This window comes from Nycticebus coucang, chromosome 6 (genome assembly GCF_027406575.1).
Source record: "Nycticebus coucang isolate mNycCou1 chromosome 6, mNycCou1.pri, whole genome shotgun sequence".
In the NCBI taxonomy this organism is placed as follows: Eukaryota; Metazoa; Chordata; class Mammalia; order Primates; family Lorisidae; genus Nycticebus; species Nycticebus coucang.
Genome location: NC_069785.1, coordinates 14805320 through 14827193, shown reverse-complemented (window position 1 = coordinate 14827193; position 21874 = coordinate 14805320).

The following is a 21874-nucleotide window of genomic DNA, read 5'->3' as shown; positions in this document are numbered from 1 at the left end:
GACTGGATAGAGCATAGAGCCGAGCTAGCCCAGACCACAAGGGGATGGACTGACGTTGAAGCTTTGCAAGAAAACCAACTTTTCCCTATTTACGGGTGCTTTTCCTTTGGGTTATCATGGGGAAGAATCAGTGTAAAGGAGGCACAGTAGGTAAAAATATAAATAATCAGATACAGCAAGGGTGACTGACCTCTCCATCCCTTGGTTCCTCTATATCTTCCACAGTTCTTCATAGAAATGATGCCCGTTTCTATTTACAAAATTCTTGCAGCCTCTTTGTTAGAAGAGGAGGAAGAAGTTGTTAAATTGGAGGAAGAAAGAAATTAGAGTCTCCTTGTCCTTTAAACTCATGCTAAGACCCTATGACAATTAGGTTCTATTCATTATCGTATGTGGTAGCTGGTTTCTGAGCCAGTTACATAACTTTGGTGCTCTAGTGTTTCTGATGACACTGTGATTGTCAAAAACATTTTAGAAACAATGTTTTGGTGTCAGCCAGAGCGTATTCTTGATAGGAATGTCTAGAATGACAAATAATCTGTCTGCCTAGAGAAGAACAACAGGTACAAAGGTCCAGAGATACATGCATGGTTGTGCTTGGTGAATTAAAAGACAAGGAAATCAAGACTGTGTTTTGCCTAATTGTTAAACACCGTTGTTCTTTGCTTCAGTGCCTTACGTTGTCATGTAAATTAGTTTTCATTTTATGCCTTTCCAGAGCATTCTTTAGTTATTTTGGTTCTGGTTAACAAATTCCCATCTATTATTTTGTATTTTATTCTTCATTTTTTCGTTCTATTATTCTTTTGGGGTATTTCCACTTTTAGATTGTGTTATGAAAAGAAGACTAGTAAGTTCACTTAATTATATGCATCTGTTTTTTCTTTGTAAAGCTGCACACATTTCACTGCCCTTTGTTATTGATGATATCTTACCATCTGGGGACCCTCATTCTGTTCTAAAATAGTGTACTAGAGCAGACAGATAGGGATCTTACTGCCTCTTAATATGATTTGTAAACTTTTCCCCCAATTTTTTTTTTTTTTTTTTTTTTTGTAGAGACAGAGTCTCACTGTACCGCCCTCGGGTAGAGTGCCGTGGCATCACACGGCTCACAGCAACCTCCAACTCTTGGGCTTACGTGATTCTCCTGCCTCAGCCTCCCGAGCAGCTGGGACTACAGGCGCCCGCCACAATGCCCGGCTATTTTTTTTGTTGTTGTTGCAGTTTGGCCGGGGCTGGGTTTGAACCCACCACCCTCGGCATATGGGGCCGGCACCCTACTCACTGAGCCACAGGCGCCGCCCCAAATTATGATTTTTAAACAGCTCTTTTTACTATTATAACTTTTCTCATTAGAATCTTTGGGTAATTTTTTTTTTTATTGTGTACTGGATATAAGTCCAAACTCTTTTACTGTCCCTTGAAGATCTTTCACAAACTTGTCATGATTTGAAATTTTAGTTTTATAGGCTACCTTTTATTCGAGTGAATAATCATAACATATCCATTATCCAGGATGTGATATATATCCTATTACTTGGAAAATTTTCCTTTGTCTTGTATCTTACACAAATCATAAGCATCCTTGAATTGAATTCAAATTTTACTTCTGGTAACGTTGTAACTCCAACTGATCTCTCCCTCTTCTAATTTATATATAATTGATTATAACTATTATTTTTATTTTATTTTAATTTTATTTTATTTATTTTTTTGAGACAGAGTCTCAAGTCTCAAGCTGTCGCCTTGGGTAGAGTGCTGTGGCGTCACAGCTCACAGCAACCTCAAACTCTTGGGCTTAAGCGATCCTCTTGCCTCAGCCTCCCAAGTAGCTGGGACTACAGGTGCCCAGCACAACGTCAGGCTATTTTTTAGTTGTAGTTGTCATGTTGTTTGGTGGCCCAGGCTGGATTCGAATCCGCCAGCTCTGGTGTATGTGGCTGGCACCCTAGCTGCTTGAGCTACAGGTGCCAAGCCTACTATTTATTTTATAATTGATTATATCTACTGTTTAAACCTTCATAAAGGGTCATTTATAACCTATCTACTAAATTGAAAATGTCACGGAAATACATCCTTCTTTTTTGCTTTTATTAGTACTCCAGTATGGCTTTTCCAATAGTAATTGCTTGGGAAACACTTGTTATATGTTTGCCAGGTCAATACAGCAGATTTTACTTAATTAGGTGTAATCTAGTGAAAGTGGTTTCTAGTGACCTCCGAACCAAAAGACCGTTCTGAAAAATGAGGTAATGCTGATCAAATCCATAAAGGTACTAAAGGCAAGAGAAGTAGGCCTGGGGATAGACCATGCCTCGTGTTTATGTCCAACAGGACACCATTTCCCTTTGTATTTTGAGCAGGTAGATTTGATTGGGATTATGATGTTACTCTATAAAAGGCAAAGATTAATTTGACAGTTATTGGTGACTTTTCATTGGTCTCATTAGCTAATTATCTGCATTGCAAGATTTTATGACACATCCACATTTTCTTTTTTTTTTTTTGACTTTTTTTTTATTAAATCATAGCTGTGTACATTGATATGATCATGGGGCATCATACACTAGTTTCATAGACCGTTTGACACATTTTTATCAGGATGGTTAACATAGCCTTCCTGGCATTTTCTTAATTATTGTGCTAAGACATTTGCATTCCACATTTACTAAGTTTCGCATATAACCTTGTAAGATGCACCACAGGTGTAATCCCACCAATCCCCCTCCCTCTACCCACCTGCCCCCTCCCTCCCCTCCCTTTCCCCCTTCCCCCATTCTTGGGTTGTAACTGAGTTATAGTTTTCATGTGAAAGCCCTAAATTAGTTTCATAGTAGGGCTGAGTACATTGGGTATTTTTTCTTCCATTCTTGAGATACTTTACTAAGAAGAATATGTTCCAGCTCCATCCATGTAAACATGAAAGAGGTAAAGTCTCCATCTTTCTTTAGAGCTGCATAATATTCCACGGTGTACATATACCTATCTCTCAATACCGCATTACACAACCTCTCCCGAATTCAGCTTTGTACAACAGATACTGGGTCCATCAACGTGTTGAGACATTTTGTAACAAAAAGGATAAATTTCTGCCTTTTGTCCTTGAATTTTACTCTCATTTTCTTTAGGCAGGTCTTGTCACCTTATGACCTTCAACATCTATGACTAAATTCTAAAAACTGAGAAAATGCCCACTGTGTTAGATATATTGGTGTTAGGGTCGTTCAACCACCATTCAAGATGAGCAGGCAACATTATGCCTGGAGAGATATGACCATCATTCAAAAAATACTCTGGCAGCTAGGTGCGGTGGCTCATGCTTGTAATCCCAGCACTTGGGAGGCCCAGGCAGGTGGATTGCCTGAGTTCAGGAGTTCCAGACAAGCCTGAGACAGAGTGAGACCCTGTCTCTAAAAAAATAGCCTGGCTTTGTGGCAGGTGCCTGTAGTCCCAGCTACTTGGGAGGCTGAGGTAAGAGAATCGCTTAACCCGAGAGTTGGAGGTTGCTGTGAGCTGTGATGCCAAGGGTGACAAAGTGAGACTCTCTCTATCAAAACGAACAAACAAAAAACTCTGGCTATTGGAGAATATAATTATTGCCTGCTGGTTCATGTTGATGGAGAAGGAAAATAAGATTGAGGACATATAATATTACACAATTCTGTTGTAGGCACAGTTCCAGAACACGGAGAACAGTGAGAGAGCCCAGAATGTGCCTTCCTAACATGAGTAATTTGAGCCTAAATCGTCTATGGAGCATCAAGTGGAAATGACCTTTAGGTAATTGAATGTTTGAATCTTGACTGATAGTGAAGTATAGAAGGAATGCAGGCATTGGCATCATTTAAGGTTTAAACACATATATTCTTACTGTGAGCTTGGAGAACTTTTCAGCACTTTATACATATGGAATAATTAATTCTCATAATCACCGACTGAGGGAAGTATTTTTATTTTCCTTGTTTTAAAGCTGAGGAAACTGAGATACAAAGAGATGAAAACACTTGCTGAGTATCAAACCAGTAGAAACTGCTTTTGACTGATGCTCCAGTTCTGGAGTGTGTGTGCACATGTGTGTAGAATGTGCATGTTTTGAGACAGGGTCTTGTAGTAAGTGTGTGTGTACTTTACTATCATGCTTTTTTTTCTATAATCCAAGGGTAGATGGGGAAATAGTGGTCATGAAGGAAATGTCTCAGTGCTAAACAACTAGGTCAAGGTAGTAAATGCTGCGCAAATGGCTATTGCTTTACTTAGTATTATGGAACTTGTGAAAAATATATGGTGGCAAAAAATACTAAGAAAATTTATTTCTCACTTGTGAAAAGTCCAGTGATAAGAGGAGCCAGACTCTTGTGGCTCTGTCAGACTCCTTGATGGCATACAAAATTGCTCTGGTCATCTTCATCAAGCCAGAAAGAAGGCCGGGGTTGCGTAGCCTAGAGGAGGACATTTTTCTGGTGCAGTTCAGGAGGTAGCATGCACCACTTGTTACCACATGTCATTGGCCAGTGGCTACATCATCTGGCCAGCCTGAAGTCAGCTAACTGCAAAGGTTTGTGGGCAGTTTAGTTGACCCGAGTGCCCAGCAATAAGAGAGAAGAGGTTGGAGAAACAGCTTTCATGTTGCTATCACATCCACGGATACAAATTGATTTATTTTATGGGCTTTAAAACTACATAATTCTAGGTCACATTAGCGCCAAATACGGTAAGAATATATCCTACAATTTTGAACAGAAATTTAAGATAGTTGTATCACAGCTTCATGTATTTCCTTTTATAAAATGAAAAATTTTTATGTCTACTTTGGAATGAAATTAAAAACAATCTGGGCTTTTATGATCATATATAAAAGTAATTATTTTTTCCACACATGGAATGGGGTAAAATAAACCTTTTGGAAGCACTTTAATTTTAATTCTTCAGGTAGTTTGATATTCAAAGGTTGAGAAATTAGTATTTATAAAATGGAGAAGTGCTGTAAATAGTGACGCTAAGAAGACATGAAGCATACTGCTATATTCTTCAAGTATTTTGTAATAAGTATTAAGATAAATCCTTCAGTTTACCCATAAAATAATTGCGAAAACTGCTTTGCACAAAGATAAACATGAATTACACATTTGCATTGATATTTGATATTTTTAATGCAGAGGCAATTTTAATTTAACGGAAGTCTATTTTCCAAAAATAACCCCGGAAATGCTAATTATCAAATAAGGATACAGAGATGTAAGTGTGTAGTCAATATCTTGCATTTTCTTTATTCATTAAAGGAGGAGAATATAAAGATCAAAAATTTTTTTCATTTCTTCTCCAACTCTACCCTTCTACCTTGCTCCCCACAACCCCAAGTCCCCCCCCCACATATTTAAGATAAGCAGATAACTTAGGGAGAAGAAGAAAATCGCATACATATGTAATTTGCTTCCATTAACAGAGAAATAAAATTCAGACCTTAAATAAAACAGCAAAAGAACAGAAAATGCCCCCTTTATTCTATGTATGACACAAGTATATAATTATTTTCCCTTGAAAATATCTGAGCATTTTTCTGATGCCACTAGGTATACAAAAATCACTAATCATTTTAGTTGTAATTCAGCCTGAATTCCTAAAACTACATTAAAATAAGATGTAGTCTTTTTTCTTTTAATAGATTAACATTTAAAATTAGTAGCATCTGGGGCATTGTACTTGAACTGAATAGAAACTGGGGCATCATGCTTGAACTTTTAATATTCAAATTTGATATCCTAATTATGCACATTATACAAATGAAAAGCTATAGGGACTAAACTGTAATGGAGGGGGGGAAATAAAAAATTCAGGTCTGTGTGGATTATTATAAGTATTTTAGCATTAATAACTTTATATATTTAATAAAGAAAAACAACACTGGAGATTTAAAACATGTACTTGTATTTAGACATTTCGTAGAACTGTAAACAGGTTCTAATCATTGAACACTGTCTTATATTTCCATCATTTCTATCGCCTTGCTTCCAAATTGTTTTTGAAAACTTAAGTCTTTTGCCCGCTTTACCTGAAATGAGCAAATCATGTGGTGAAATTAAATCATGCATATTTTTACATTCTTTTGTACTTCACAATGAACAATGTGGAATTGTTCTCTCTCATGGAGGGAGAAAGGAAAAAAGAGAGAAAGGAAATTGGGAGGCTACTTAATAATGCAGGAAATTCTGCCTGCTATTGTGCTTATGGTAAAACTTAGGAAGAGACTTTTCTCAGGGAGCTGGAAGTGTTTAGGGGCCAGCTTCAGAGGGTCCCAGGCTTGCGTCCTGCAGCCTGAGTGTAATTTTAGTGTTTGATGATTCATAATTGAGATAGTCATGGTTCTAAATGCCAATCAAAACTTCCTTCTGTTGCCAGCTGACAGAACATCTGTCTGATCTGTTTATTGTTGGAGAAAGAGTTAGTTTTGACCTTATTGTAATTTGATTATACAGAACATAGGAATTAAGGACTGATTTTAGAACATTTACCTAGCATAAGATGGGATTCGATTGTACGGGACATTTATCATCCTGTATCATTTTTCTGTTTCATTTGTCTGATTACATAGTTCTTCTATGTAATTAAATGAATTTATTTGCATTCTTCTCTTTATCCTTACAAAGAAAATTCATAATCATTTTTCAGCATTATTTATATGTTCTGTTCCTTGTGTCTTCATGTCGTTCATTTATATTCTCCAGAAACCAATCACTGAAAGAGTCACAAGGCAATAAGATGGAAGACTTTTCTTTTCTTTTTTTTTATTAAATCATAGCTGTGTACATTGATATGATCATGGGGCATCATACATTAGCTTCATAAACCGTTTGACACATTTTCATCACACTGGTTGACATAGCCTTCCTGGCGTTTAAGACTTTTCAACAAAGAAAGATTTTCTTAAATTATAAAGAAATCCAAAAATTATTAGCTCCGAATATTACTGGAGAAGGGTTAATAAAGTTTAAATTTTATGAGATTTGTGCAATAGTTTATATTTCTAAAGATAAACAGAATAATATGAATCATCCAATTTAAGAAAATGTTATAACATGGAAACAATTTATGAAAATTTGAGCTTCAGGATGCTATCTCTTGTAGTTGTATAAAAACAGCAAGAAAGAGAAACCTGGGACTCTCAAGGGAAAGCTTTATAATAACAGTGGTCACCAAAGTAAGTGTTGTGGCTTTTACTTGCACTGACTCATAGTGAGTTAGCGGGGTTTAGAATTTCTTATAATTTAAAATATTAAATATAACTTTGGATATTTTAACATAAGATGCATACATTAATATAGTATTATGTAAATTATTTTTTATATCATCATACACATTTTTAACTTTTCCTAAAATTTGTTTACTTACGATATTATATGTTCATTTTGAAAATTGTCAGTCCAGATGTGAGGACTCTGAATAAAGACCCTTTATGGAGACATATGGAAATAAAACATTCGTTTCTTATAAGCATGTCTTATTGCTTTTCATATGACCTGTTCTTTTTCCCATAGACCACAACTGTAGTAAAGTTTCACAACTGATTTTGTACCAACTTGTATTTATAGTAAAAGCCTTACCTGAAGTGGGTTACGATTATAAATCTTTGCAGAGGCTTAGAGGCTGGAAATAGTGTTGAACATTTTGCGACTTCATAGGGTATTTATGTAGGTCATGGACTGTAATCACAATGCCTTTATTAACTTGAAGTTTGAACGTTTGTAGTCTTGTCGTCTTGTCAGCACTATGCGACCTATAAAAATCGCCTTGGGGAGATACCTGTATATCCAACAGATACTAATAGGTAATGGCTTGAATATATGGGGATGATGTGACCTGAAGTTAATAATGCTCCAAACTCCTCAGCTGGCTTTAAGGAGTTATTCTTCCAACATGAGCATCTGGAATGTCAGATGAGGGCCAATAAAAGGACCCCTTTTAACTGTTCTAGATCATATTGGAAAGTTAGTCAAATATATTTTCTTGGTTATCACTTATGCGAAATTATTTGCAAGTTCTTTGGTTATTTAAAAATTAAGTCAGCCTTTCAGGTCCCAGTGAAACAAGTTTGTGTTTTTCCTTTTTGACAATAATCAGATACAATCACAGCAAGAAATCGCCAAAGAGTCCCAATAAAAACTAATGAAAAACTAGGAAGAAAACTCTTCTTTCATTTCTATGTCATTCACACATTTCTCTGAGTCAAGATCAAATTCAAAAATTGAAATGCTATATTTATACACCCATTTTACTTAAAATTTAAATGAAAAATTTTTTGTGAGCTATATTTTTCTATGCATACAATTATTTGAAATTTTTTTTTTTTTGATTATGAAAAATTCTGATTTGGGGGTGGTGCCTGTGGCTCTGTTGGTAAGGCACCGGCCCCATATACCGAGGGTGGCGGTTCAAACCCGGCCCTGGCTGAACTGCAACCAAAAAATAGCCGGGCGCTGTGGCGGGTGCCTGTAGTCCCAGCTACTTGGGAGGCTGAGGCAGGAGAATCGCTTAAGCCCAGGAGGTTGGAGGTTGCTGTGAGCTGGGTGATGCCATGGCACTCTACCAAGGGCCATAAAGTGAAACTCTGTCTCTACAAAAAAAAAAAAAGAAAAAAAAAAAAAGAAAAAGACCCGTGGGTAATGGGTCTTAAAAAAAAAAAAAAAATTCTGATTTGGTTTCATGAGCTGAAAATCTGGCCAATGACCAGGGAGCCTCTCTTCAGGATATTTTTGCAATTCTTCCAAATGCTAATGAGTCTGAATGTTTTCTGCTTATTTTCAGGATGATATTTTACAGATGTAATTTTTTGAATACAGGCTGAATCTTTAAAACAGTGTTTCTCAAAATTCGGTTCACAGTCGCCTCAGCTGCTTATTAAAAGGAGGATTTCAGAGCCAATTGCCGATTAAGGGAGTGAGAATTTCTGCATGCAGGGCATGAGGATATGTGTTCTAACAGGCACCCTTAAGTAGTTTGTATGCACATTACAGTGGGAAAAAAACCGTGAAAGCGTACATAGTATTCTGGAAAACGTGCTGTACAGAAAAATCTATACTTGTCGATACATTATTCTCATGCATATTAATTGTTCTGAAAAAATATGAAGAAAACATTTTATTTTTATGCATATTTTTTATATGGGGGTATTCTATTGTATTTCATAATTTTAAAATATCACTGTTCTATTTTAATATATTATTTCTTAGTTTTGTGAAACCATGATAGGACCACTTTGAAGACATCATGGGTGTAACAATAACATATAAAAAAACTTCAAAAAAAAATGCTCTCAGCTACAGAGCGTGGACATATGAGATTGGACAATTAAGTTTGAAAATTTTTCCTGGAGAACGTGCTGCGTACCTCACTGCTGAATATTACTACGGTCACCTTATGCACCACAGCACGCTTCCTGGGGGGGCCATCTGCTGACACCTATGTGTAGTCCACTCTTCAAAGCACGTTTTCTAGGATGAGTTTGTAAACTTAATTGTCTGACCTCGTATGTGTGTTAAGTTAGAGAGAAAGGCATTACTGACACTTACCATATGTAATATGTTTAGTATATTGTGGCATATGCTCATTAAGTGCATCCGTATACATTTTTTCAACTGTAATGTAACCTGTGAAATTGTGATATAACCCCTATAATTTTATAACAGCATTTTGTTACACAACTGAGTCAACTACTGGAGTGTCAACATTTTAATATACAAATGAAGGACTTGTGATGAAATGTAATCAAACCAGGCAGCAGAACATGAATGTTTGCTTTTATCAGCTAAATATGCATTCAAAATATAAAAGGGAACGAATAGGTTATTAACATTGCATTAATTTTGTTCTTGGCATTTTAATAATTTTCAAGTATGGGAAAATGTTCTTTCATTATGCCTGTAAAGCCTTTTATTTGACACCCAAAGCATTATTATTCTACTAAGAATGATTTTTTTTCCTAGTTGTTTTCAACATACATTTTAATAGCCAATGTTGCCCTTTGCTATGAGGATTAGGCTTGCAAAAGCTGCCTACTTATTTAGTAAATGAGGCAATTTTCTCTAGCAAGAGAGGGAAATACATAAAGAATACTTTTTTTTTTTTTTTTTTTTTTATTGTTGGGGATTCATTGAGGGTACAATAAGCCAGGTTACACTGATTGCAATTGTTAGGTAAAGTCCCTCTTTGCCGCGGACCGCCGGTCGATGGGCCTCAGTCCGAGGGTGCTCAGGGTGAACGGTACAGGTTGGTTGAAAAGGTCGACGCAGGATGAAATGACAAACTGCCACACACCACGAGTGATGAAGAAAGCAGCTGTAAATTTTATTGAGTTCAGAAGTTGGTATTTATACATTTTCTTTCCAGGGTTTAAACAATGTAATCGTTATTTTGCTTATGCTTGTAAATTATCTTTGTGTCTGCATATGCGGTTTATCATGCATTACATGTTTTCAAGGTTTTTGCTCTAGGGAGGTGATTTATCAGTAACACCTGGTTACTTCCCCTTATCTAGGAATGTCAAGGCTTGTGACTTCTCTTAGCTCTGTAATTGTTCTCAGTTTCTTATAATTTCTTTTAAAAATAGCTGAACATATTCTTTTACGTATAATGCTTGACTACTTCTATATATATTTATATTTTTACCTCTATTAGTAACTATACTTTGATTCATAATTAATTGTTTGTTAAACATTAAACTACTCTATTGATTTGTATTACATATGAAAATTAGTGAAGTAAGATGTTTTTCTAAGTAAAGTTTTACTGTAGGTGGTGATAGTGTATGTCATGTTGAAACATCTTGTTTGCCGTGCCTGCATTGTCTCAAGTCACTGACATTTATGGTAGGGACGTGCTGTTGTGCAGGCTCTCTTGGAGCCACTGAGTTCAGCACAGCCATTCTTGCTGTGTTTAATTGTGGATCAGTAAGTCATTATGTTTATTCTTAGTTTCTCAAAACAAGCAAGCATTCAACTGAACAGACAGGTTTCAGAGCAAAGGTTTTTTAGGCTTTTATGCCGCACCTCGTGAGTCATTACGTTCAAACAAAGGCATGCTAGGCAACTTATGCGCTGCTGTCGCAAACCAGGGGTGCTGGGGGTTTCGCTCCGGGGAGCACATACCACCTACTCACGCATTTTATAATGCGGACAGCGCCACCTCACCGCGGCTTGATGCCGGGGGTGCGGCAGTTCCCCCTTTTTTGTTTGTGAAGTGTAATTCAAAGAGGTCTTGGCGAACAGCCTTTATGGAGGAAAACACACAACGCAAGAGACATGGTAACAGTAAAACAACACAGAATATCAGACATCCAATAATAGCTATAAACACAATGTACTGAATCCAGGTTAAGGGATTTAAAGCCTTGAAATTATCAGTCAGTGATTGAGCTAACGCATCCAGAGACATGGTAGGTAGATGAGCTTCACTTATGGCCGTGATGTCTTTCTGAAGGGTGTGTAAATCGTGTGTTATATCATTGTCTTTCCATACACCCTGAAGATGTGCCTTTACCTTATCCCAAGATGTAGAAAGATTATAAGGTAAAGGAGTGACACAAATAGCTTGAAATGCTGAATGACATTTTGTTTGCAGTTTGTGTTGTATGAACTTTATATCTTGTCTTAAAGCTAACACTACTTCTTCTAAGATATTTAATTTTGGCTTCTAGCTTATTATCAGTGCTGGCCTGTGTCAGTAAGGCTAAAGTTACGTTATTGCTCAAAGCATTGATAAAGTGTGCTGTATGAACTTGTACCAAAGCTGTGGTGGTTACAGCAAAAGTAGTTACTATAGAAATTAAAGTTGCAATGCCTAAAATTAATGTTGCTACAAATCTTTTAGGCCTAATTAATTCATTAATTGTTTGTAATACTTGTAATGCAGAATTATCATACCAAGGATCATTTTGTAGATTAACAGGTAACATTACATAAGAAGGTTTTTTTACAATTAACATAACATTCAGCAATCTATTATTTACATGAAATATATCAGAAGAAGCAATACAATTGGTTATTTTTACAAGTTAAAAGATTTTAAAGGAAATACATAGTCAACTGGATCACATGTAAATTCTTTTACAAATTCTCTTTTATGAGTTTCATTTAACTTGCACAGACCATCTACAAACATTCTAAACTTTCTTGAACTTTTGCTCTGCCTTTTACTTTCTTACATAACTATTCTGTTTCAGGACAAAATTTATCACACAAGATTCTTTCTTTACACAATGTTATTCTCCTTTCTGTTTAATTTCTCTTACTCTCAAAAACTCACTTTCCACCAAACAGGATCCCAGTTTACCATGAAGTCACTTATTCACTCAGCTAAACTGATAATTAGAAGGTTTAAAAGGCAAGAATTTTATCCGTTGATAAAGATTCAGTTTGTAAAAATATTTTTCTTATTTATACAAATTACTAGTGGCAAAGGGCCAATAATAAAGGTTCTAAACCTCACCCTTGGGATTTTGCCAGTGCTGCTGTCTGGGGGCTGTAACACTTGGGAGGCAGGCCCGCCCCACGAAGGGCAGGGGGGCCCTCAGCTTCCTTCCCCGCTGGGCCTTTTCAGCCGTCTTGGAGCCAGTGGAAATGCGCCCGGTGGTTTTGTTTGCTATCGGCGAGTGTACTTTCATTTTCTCCAAGCGGCGGGTGAGATCTTGCAGCAGCCGCTGGCGTCTCCTTCTGCGTTGTCTTTTCTGAATCTGAGTTAACTACTCCTGGAATAACTTCAAAGTTTTTAGTATAATTTGAACTTTTACCAATTATAATTCCAACCGTCCCCGGCAAAAGTTGCCCTTTTACTGCAGTGGGGATTAAAGTAACACCGTCCCATTTGGATAATAAGACATTCCTTTCACTTGCTAAATTTAAACCTGCACTCCCAGGAGTGCCCCGTGAAAGGTCATGAATAGTAAATTCAGGGGCTTGAGGATTTAAAGTAGATAAAGGCTGTGTGTTACAAGTTACAGCCTGCTCTCCCTTGGGGCCTGGGCTGGGAGAATGCCCCTTTACTAGTTTTTTGATCTCTGTACGTCCTGATCCTCAGGATCAGTGTCTCCCTTGTCATTCAAGGGGGTTCCATCCTTATGAAATTTTGATTTACATTTATTTTTCCAGTGTCTGCCCTTCTTACAGCGAGGGCATAAGCCGGGTGGGTCCCCCCTCGGCTTATTGGCATGGGACTGTTTACAGTCCTTCTGCATGCGTCCTGGCTTGCCACAATTGTAGCAAGTGTTGGTAGGAGCTGTTTGCCCCTTACCTCCTTTATTGAAGATATTTTTAACATAGGCGCTGAATTTCTGACCTTGCATTGCTGCAGCATAAGCCATACCCTGGGCTATAGCTGGTGAGGCATCCATGCATGCTTCTAACTGTTTGAGCAACAGTGATGTGCCCTCAGACGGGGGGAGCATTCTGTTAATGGCTTCTTCCAGCCTTGAAATAAAGTCTTGGTACGGCTCCTCCGTACCTTGCTTAATAAGAAAATGTATAAGCTCCTCCAACCGTTTGAGGGACACATTGAACCCATTTTTAACTAACAAACGCTGTAACATGACACTGAACATACGTTCCTCCTTGATCAATGTGTGCCCCATGGTACCTGTTGATTGCTCACACGTAACCGGTCAGCCTTTACCGGAGGGACTCGAGCTCCCTGGTGAGAGTCGCCTTCAACCTGAAAAGAGAGAAAAAGAAAGAAAAAGAAAGATCACCTGTCCTTCAAGTCCCTGTTCGAGGGCGCCAGCTGTCGCGGACCGCCGGTCGATGGGCCTCAGTCCGAGGGTGCTCAGGGTGAACGGTACAGGTTGGTTGAAAAGGTCGACGCAGGATGAAATGACAAACTGCCACACACCACGAGTGATGAAGAAAGCAGCTGTAAATTTTATTGAGTTCAGAAGTTGGTATTTATACATTTTCTTTCCAGGGTTTAAACAATGTAATCGTTATTTTGCTTATGCTTGTAAATTATCTTTGTGTCTGCATATGCGGTTTATCATGCATTACATGTTTTCAAGGTTTTTGCTCTAGGGAGGTGATTTATCAGTAACACCTGGTTACTTCCCCTTATCTAGGAATGTCAAGGCTTGTGACTTCTCTTAGCTCTGTAATTGTTCTCAGTTTCTTATAATTTCTTTTAAAAATAGCTGAACATATTCTTTTACGTATAATGCTTGACTACTTCTATATATATTTATATTTTTACCTCTATTAGTAACTATACTTTGATTCATAATTAATTGTTTGTTAAACATTAAACTACTCTATTGATTTGTATTACATATGAAAATTAGTGAAGTAAGATGTTTTTCTAAGTAAAGTTTTACTGTAGGTGGTGATAGTGTATGTCATGTTGAAACATCTTGTTTGCCGTGCCTGCATTGTCTCAAGTCACTGACATTTATGGTAGGGACGTGCTGTTGTGCAGGCTCTCTTGGAGCCACTGAGTTCAGCACAGCCATTCTTGCTGTGTTTAATTGTGGATCAGTAAGTCATTATGTTTATTCTTAGTTTCTCAAAACAAGCAAGCATTCAACTGAACAGACAGGTTTCAGAGCAAAGGTTTTTTAGGCTTTTATGCCGCACCTCGTGAGTCATTACGTTCAAACAAAGGCATGCTAGGCAACTTATGCGCTGCTGTCGCAAACCAGGGGTGCTGGGGGTTTCGCTCCGGGGAGCACATACCACCTACTCACGCATTTTATAATGCGGACAGCGCCACCTCACCGCGGCTTGATGCCGGGGGTGCGGCACCTCTTGCAATCATGTCTTGCCCCCATAAAGTGTGACACACACCAAGGCCCCACCCACCTCCCTCCTTCCCTCTTTCTGTTTCCCCCCCCATAACCATAATTGTCATTAATTGTCCTCATATCAAAATTGAGTACATAGGATTCTAAAAACGTAACACATTTCGAATTGTTGAACATTCTAAACTGCCTGGATGAATTCATTCCCAAAGATCTTTGATCTCTTGAAACACATTTTCTTTCTTAAGAACTCTTTCATGGTAGCATAACATACAGGTAGGAAAGTATGTAGCACTTTATGCATTATCAGTTCATGGATGTACTTATCATCTTTGCTCAGTAAAAAAGAAATTAAACCTCACTACCACCCAGAGGCTACCATGTGGTCCTTTTGCCAGGAGACTTTGACTTCTAACTGGTTTAGCGTTGCTTTCATTGTAAGTAGAATCATACAGTCTGCATTCTTTTGGCGGCTTCCTTTGACATTATGTTTGTAAAAGGTGCTGGCCCCATATACCAAGGGTGGCAGGTTCAAACCCGGCCTCGGCTGAACTGCAACCAAAAAATAGCTGGGCGTTGTGGCAGGCGCCTGTAGTCCCAGCTGCTCGGGAGGCTGAGGCACGAGAATCGCTTAAGCCCAAGAGCTGGAGGTTGCTGTGAGTCCTGTGACCAAGGGTGGTAAAGTGAGACTCTGTCTCTACCAAAAAAAAAAAAAAAAGTCATATTTTTACTTGTAGTAGTTGTTCATTTAATTTTATCAATGCAAGCGTATTTAGGGCCAGAATATAGCACAATTTATCCATTCTGATATTGACAGACATTTGGGGGTTATTATAAAAGGCTGCTGCTATGAGTATTCCAGTATGTGTTTATTGGCTTATGTCAAAATAACTAAAACACATATGATTGATTATTTGCATGCTATTTCCTTGTGTATGAGGAACAGAGGAGACTTATTCTAATATATGTAAAAACAAAATTTACATACAAGAAAAAAGGAAAATGGAGAAGGACAAACTGCAATTAAAACACTGCACTGTTTTACTTGAGTAAGACGTTGATTATCTGGCAGTGAAAGAGACCAGAGTTTTCTGTCTTTGGACACTGAAAGGGTCCTCAAAGAAACCAATAGCCATTGTTTAAAGATTCTCCAACTGTGTCTCAGTTGTTTAACATAGACGTGTGAGCAGCAGGATGTCTCTTGGGCTGACTGCCTGGCATCCTTTCCCAGTTGAGACACGTCCACATCATTTTCCACACACACACATAAAATTAATTGTGCATTCAGTTGGTGATATGGTTTGGATGTTTAGCTCCTGCAAATGTCATGTTGGAATCTGATCCCCTGAGTTGAATTCTGGGCCTGGGGGAAGGTGTTTGGATGGTGGGGCAGACCTTCATGCCGGCTGAAGTGAGGGCTGGCGGTGTAAAGGAGCCCGGCTCCACCTCGCCACCTGTCTGCGCTGCTTTCCTCTCCATGTGACACACTTGCTCTCCCTTCCCCTCTGCCTCCCTGATCCCTCCCCAGAAGTGGATGCTGGCGTGATGCTTCCTGTACAGCCTGAAGAACTGCAGAGCCAAATAAAGCTCTTCTCTTTATAAATTACCCAGCCTCGGGTATTTTGCTTGTAGTGACATAAATGTTCTGATAAGTTGGATAGTATATTTTAGAAGTAGACATGAAGTTCATAGGCAATGTGTGTGCTCCATTGCAAGTTTTGCAAAATGTTTATCTAAGTTTAAACTCCCACTGGTAGTTTATTAAATCATTATGCTAATTGCTTTACATTGTTTCCAATATTTTTTAATGACCACTTTTGATGAGTATGTAATAGTATCTTATTGTGGTTTTAAAATGCATTAATCTTTCCTCTAGTCTGAAGGATAATCCAGGGATTTGACTATTCAAGGCATCTTCCTTTCAACATGAACTCAATGAGTTTATGGGAATGTATAAAGTATCACATGTTATGAACCAAACCTGTAACTCATTGTAGAGATCGTTCATTGGATGAGTAATACTAACAAAAGACGTCTAATTGATAAGGTGCAGCTAAGATGGAAAACAGCAGGTACCATGTTCTCCTGGGAAGGCTGTTGAGTGGCATTGGGTCTAGAAATAATTGCTTCACTGGTGGCCCAAGACCAGTTATTCTTCTCTCTTGATTACCTGGAGCCCAAGAGAAATAAGGACCCCAAAAGTAGCGCTTGAGAGTAGAGAACCTCCTGTATATTGTTATTATTCATATCGTCCTACATTCTTTCTTAATGTTTTGGTAATGAACAAACCCTGTTGTATCTCATGAATTTGACTGCTCATCCAAAACCGAGTTCATTACTGTTGGTTAAACAGAGTAGGTTTGTGATTTATGAATGGAGTGCTTTCTCAAAATGTGCTGCCACATCTTTATACTACTTTAGGAAGTTTTAGACAGTTTATTTTTATATGCTTGCCCATTTGTTCCCTATTAGATTATCTACATTTTTCATATTGGTCTGAAGAGATTTGTTATAAATTTTGTATATAAACCATTTGTCAATTATATTTATTCTAAAACTTTCTCCTTATCTATTAACTCTCCTAAAAATGACTTTGATCACAAGTTCTAAATTTTACCACATTACCATTTATTAATATTTTCATTATGGTTAGTGTTCCTTGTTATTTTCTGTTTAAGAAAATTTTCTCTACCTTAATATTCTGTCTTTCATCACTCTCCCAAATCAAAATTCTCATCATCACATCACAGTTAACCTGTATTAACATCCACACTAACACCTTCCCATATAGTATATAGCTACTTCGGTTTCAGTAAAATACTAATTTAACATTAAGGCCCCTTTTTTACCCTAGAATACATTCACACTAGTCTATTCACTGGCATTATTCTAGTCATTCTATCCTCTGAAAGACAGCCCCCCCAAATAGTTGACATCAGTGTGGACCCTGTAGCAAGGTAGCCTGGGTTAAAATCCCAACTTTACCACTATCTTATTTCTTCGGTGCTTAATTTTTACATCATTTAAAATAAAGATAATACTAATATTTGTAGGATTGTGAAGAATAAGGGAGTTAGCATTTGCAGATGATTTATGAGATTCATGGTGATTATTACCATGGTAATGACTTTAATCTCTCCTGCATCATGAAACTTCACTTTCTACTAGATAATTTCCATCAACATACAAACATACTTTAAAATTTTCTATTTCACTTATAAAAATATTCCTATTAACCCCACCTACCTCTAGCTACTGTCCCCTATTTTACCTCCCTTTCAGCAAAACTCCCGGGGAGAATCGATTCTGCTCCCTGTCTCTAAGTCATCGGCTACTGTTTGGGTTTTTGTCCCCACTACTCACCTAAATGGGCTTGTCTCAAAGTCACAAGTCAGCTCCACGCTACCCAGTCCAATTACTAATTCTCAATTTTCATTTTACTTTAACTATTAGCAATATTACACAGTTGATTTCTCCCCTCTTTTAGCTATTTTTTCTTCACTTGTCTTCCAGGACTCCTCATGTTCTTGATTTCCCTCCATCTCCTTGGTTACTGCCTTCCAGTCTGCTCTCCTAGTTATTTCCTGTCTCCTTAACAGGTAAGCTGGGGAGCTCCAGGTCTCCATCTCTGGCGATTTTCTGTCCTGTTACTCTCTTTACTCTCTTGGCGAGGGCATCTCTTTCCATGGGTTTTTAATGCCTCCATCTGATTGTGACTCTTACATGTGTATCTCTTGCCAAAATCTGTCTCAAAGCCTAGAATTATAGAAAACAATGCTTTCTTTACATATCCAATTCCATACACCTACACCAAATCCCGACCTCCCCTCACTACACATACTCAGCTAATAGTTCTTCCCATTTTAATTGTCATCCATTATTATAGTTTGTCAAAACAAAAACCTAGTCTTATTTTTGACCATCTTTTTCTTTCTTGTCATATATCAAATCCTGCTGTTTTAATCTTCAGAACAACCAGATCTTGAATGCTCTGGTCCCATCCACTGTTACCAACGAGTGTAAGCCTTCCTAACCTCTTGCCACCGTTCCTACAAGAGCCTCTTGGTAGTCCTGCTCTGCTCCTTGGCCACTGAGGTTTATTCCCAGGGAAATTTTAAGTCAGAGCATATTATTCCTTTATTCAAATCATCTCTGTTTCATCCAAAATTCTTAGCATGGTCTTTGATAGACTGAATATGTTCTGCCAAGATTTGTATGTTGAAATTCTACCCCCAGTGTAATGGTGTTCAGAGGTGTGGCCGTGGGAGATGATTAGGCCAGGAGAGCAGAGTCTAATAAATGGAATTTTGACCTTCTAAAAAGAACTCCCTCTGGGCTTCCTCACCTTTAACACCATAAGAAGTAAATTTCTGTTGTTGGTCAGCCACCCAGTCTATGGTATTGTGTTACTGATGCCTGCACAGGCTAAGATAATCATTGGGATAATCTCAGAAGTATGGCTTCTGCCATAAAAAATACTTTGAAGTACAGAAGTGCCTTTCAAAGTGGATAGAGGCTGAAAGAGTTTTGAGGTGCATAACAGAAACAGCCTTCATTGCCATAAATGGACCATTAAAGATAATTTTGGTAAGAGCCCAGAAAGAATGGAGGAAAGCTGTAGAGAAAATGTCAGTCTTCTCAGAGAAGACCAAGGTGATCCACCCTGAACAGAATGTTGGTAGGAATAAGGATGGTGCAGGCCATTCTGATGAGGTCTCAGAAATGAACAACCTGTTACTGGACCTAAGAGAAAAAATGATCCTGTTATAAAGTAGTAGGGCACTTTGGCTTGAATTGTGGTTTTGTAGAAGATAGAATTCATGAGCAAGGCAATTGGATATTTGGCTGAGAAAATATCTAAGCAAAGTTTTGAAAGATCAGCCTTGCTCCTCATGACTTGTTGTAGTAAAGTTCTAGAAGAGAGAAATGATGATTTAAAGATAAAATTGTTAAAGAAAAAAAAAAAGGAACAGAGCTTAGAGACTTGAGAAATTCGTAGTCTGTCAACACTGAAAACAATGAGAAAGCCTGTTTGGGAGGGGACAATAAGGGTGTGGCCAAAAGACCATTTGATAGGAAGTTACCATAAGTGTGAGCCACAGACTCAATTAGAAGCCCCATTAAGAAAACCATTTGAACGTAAGAGGAGGTAGCCAGGAGAGAAGAAAGGAAGGCTGGTGGACCTCTTGGTTTTTATAGGACAAGACCATAGTTATTTGTCTGCAGATGTGTGTTATTATTCACAACAGGAGAAGAATGGCCCTGATACCATGATTTAGAGATCATCACAGCTACCTCCCAAATTTCAGAAGAGGGGACCATTACCTCCCATTTAACAGAGTTGGTGGCCTGTGCCAAAACCATGTGTGTGGGGGCCATATCCCCAATAGCCCTGAGGGCAAGACTTCTACTCCGGAGTGTCCCAATAGGGTCCCAAGACCTTTCTTTCCTATTTCTCCCTTTGGAATGGGAATGTCTATGCCCTCCATGCTATACAACAAATACCCTACTGTTGTCATTTGGAATGCATTACATGTTCAATTTTACAGGTTCCCAGCTGAAGAGGAATTTACCTTAGGATGAATTCTATCTTGAATCTCACCTATATCTGATTTAGCTTAGAGTTAGATGAGATGTTGAACTTCAGGATTTATTTTTTTTTACTTTATTTATTTATTTATTTATTTTGTAGAGACAGAGTCCCACTTTATTGCCCTTGGTAGAGTTCTATGGCATCACACAGCTCACAGCAACCTCCAACTCCTGGGCTTAGGAGATTCTCTTGCCTCGGCCACCCAGGTAGCTGGGACTACAGGCTCCCGCCACAACGCCTGGCTAGAACTTCAGAATTTAAAGTTGATGCTGGAAGCAGTTAAGACTTTTGAGGCTATTTGGATGAAATTAATTTATTTGTTTTTATTTTTATTTTTTTGAATTATTGTGTTTCATATGTGAGAAGGATGCGAACTTTTGGGGGCCAGGAACGGAATAGTATGTACTGAAAGTTTATGTTGCTCTGCTCCAAGATTTACATGTTGAAACCCTGAGATGATCGTATTTAGAGGAGGGGGCACCATGTGAGGTGATTAGATCACGAGAGTGAAGACTTTGTGAATGGAACCAGTGCCTTTATTAAAGAGATCGCTTCATTCTTTCTACCAAGTAAGGACACAGTGAGAAGACAGTTGTCTGTGAAACAAGAAGCGGGCCCTTCCCAGACACCAAATCTGCCTGTGTCTCCATCTTGGATCTCCTGGCCTCCAGAACCATGAGAAATTTATTTCTATATTTCTGTACATCTTTCTTATCTTTCTTTCTGTATTTCTGCATACCTGTGTCTAAGTGTAAGACTATACCTAGTCCATAGTATTTTGTTATGTAGCAGCCCAAATGGATTACACCAGGGTCTGGAATCCTTGTAACCTGAAATCCTATTATCCTGGCCAACCTTGTGTCACCTCCCCGCCCCTCCCTGTCACATTTCCAATCTCCCTGCTTGGTTCTTGCCTTCTGTTCTTCCTTTGCTCTCTCCTCCATCTAGTCACAATGGACTTGTTGCTGTTTGTTGAACATTACAGGGAAGCTCCTATCATAGGGATTTTATACTGCAGAATCTGTCTTCCTGCCCTCCTCTCCCCGCATAGCTGTGTGATTAACTCCCTCACAATTTTGAAGTGATTGCTCAGATTTCACTTCCCCAATGTGGCCTATTTTTCCTCCCCTATTTAATTCCACAACTGAGTGTCTTATGCAGAAGCATTCTCCATTCTATTTACTCTGCTATTCTGTCATATTTCTTTTCATAATACCTATAGTATACTATAGCTGTATAATATACTATGGAGTATACTTATTCATTATTTTTACTATTTATTTTTTGTTTCCCCTGTTAGAATATACACTCCATGAAGGTAGGAATAATTATGTCGTGTTTTTTGATATAGACCAAGAACCTGATTAAATACATGTAAATATTAATAAATGTTTGCTGAACAAATGAATTTAAATAAAGGGATTATACAAAGCAGATCTGAAACACTGCCTCCCCAACCTCTCAGTACTTTGGTAACCTTTTCTAGGAAGCCTAGAGTCAATAAAATCTTA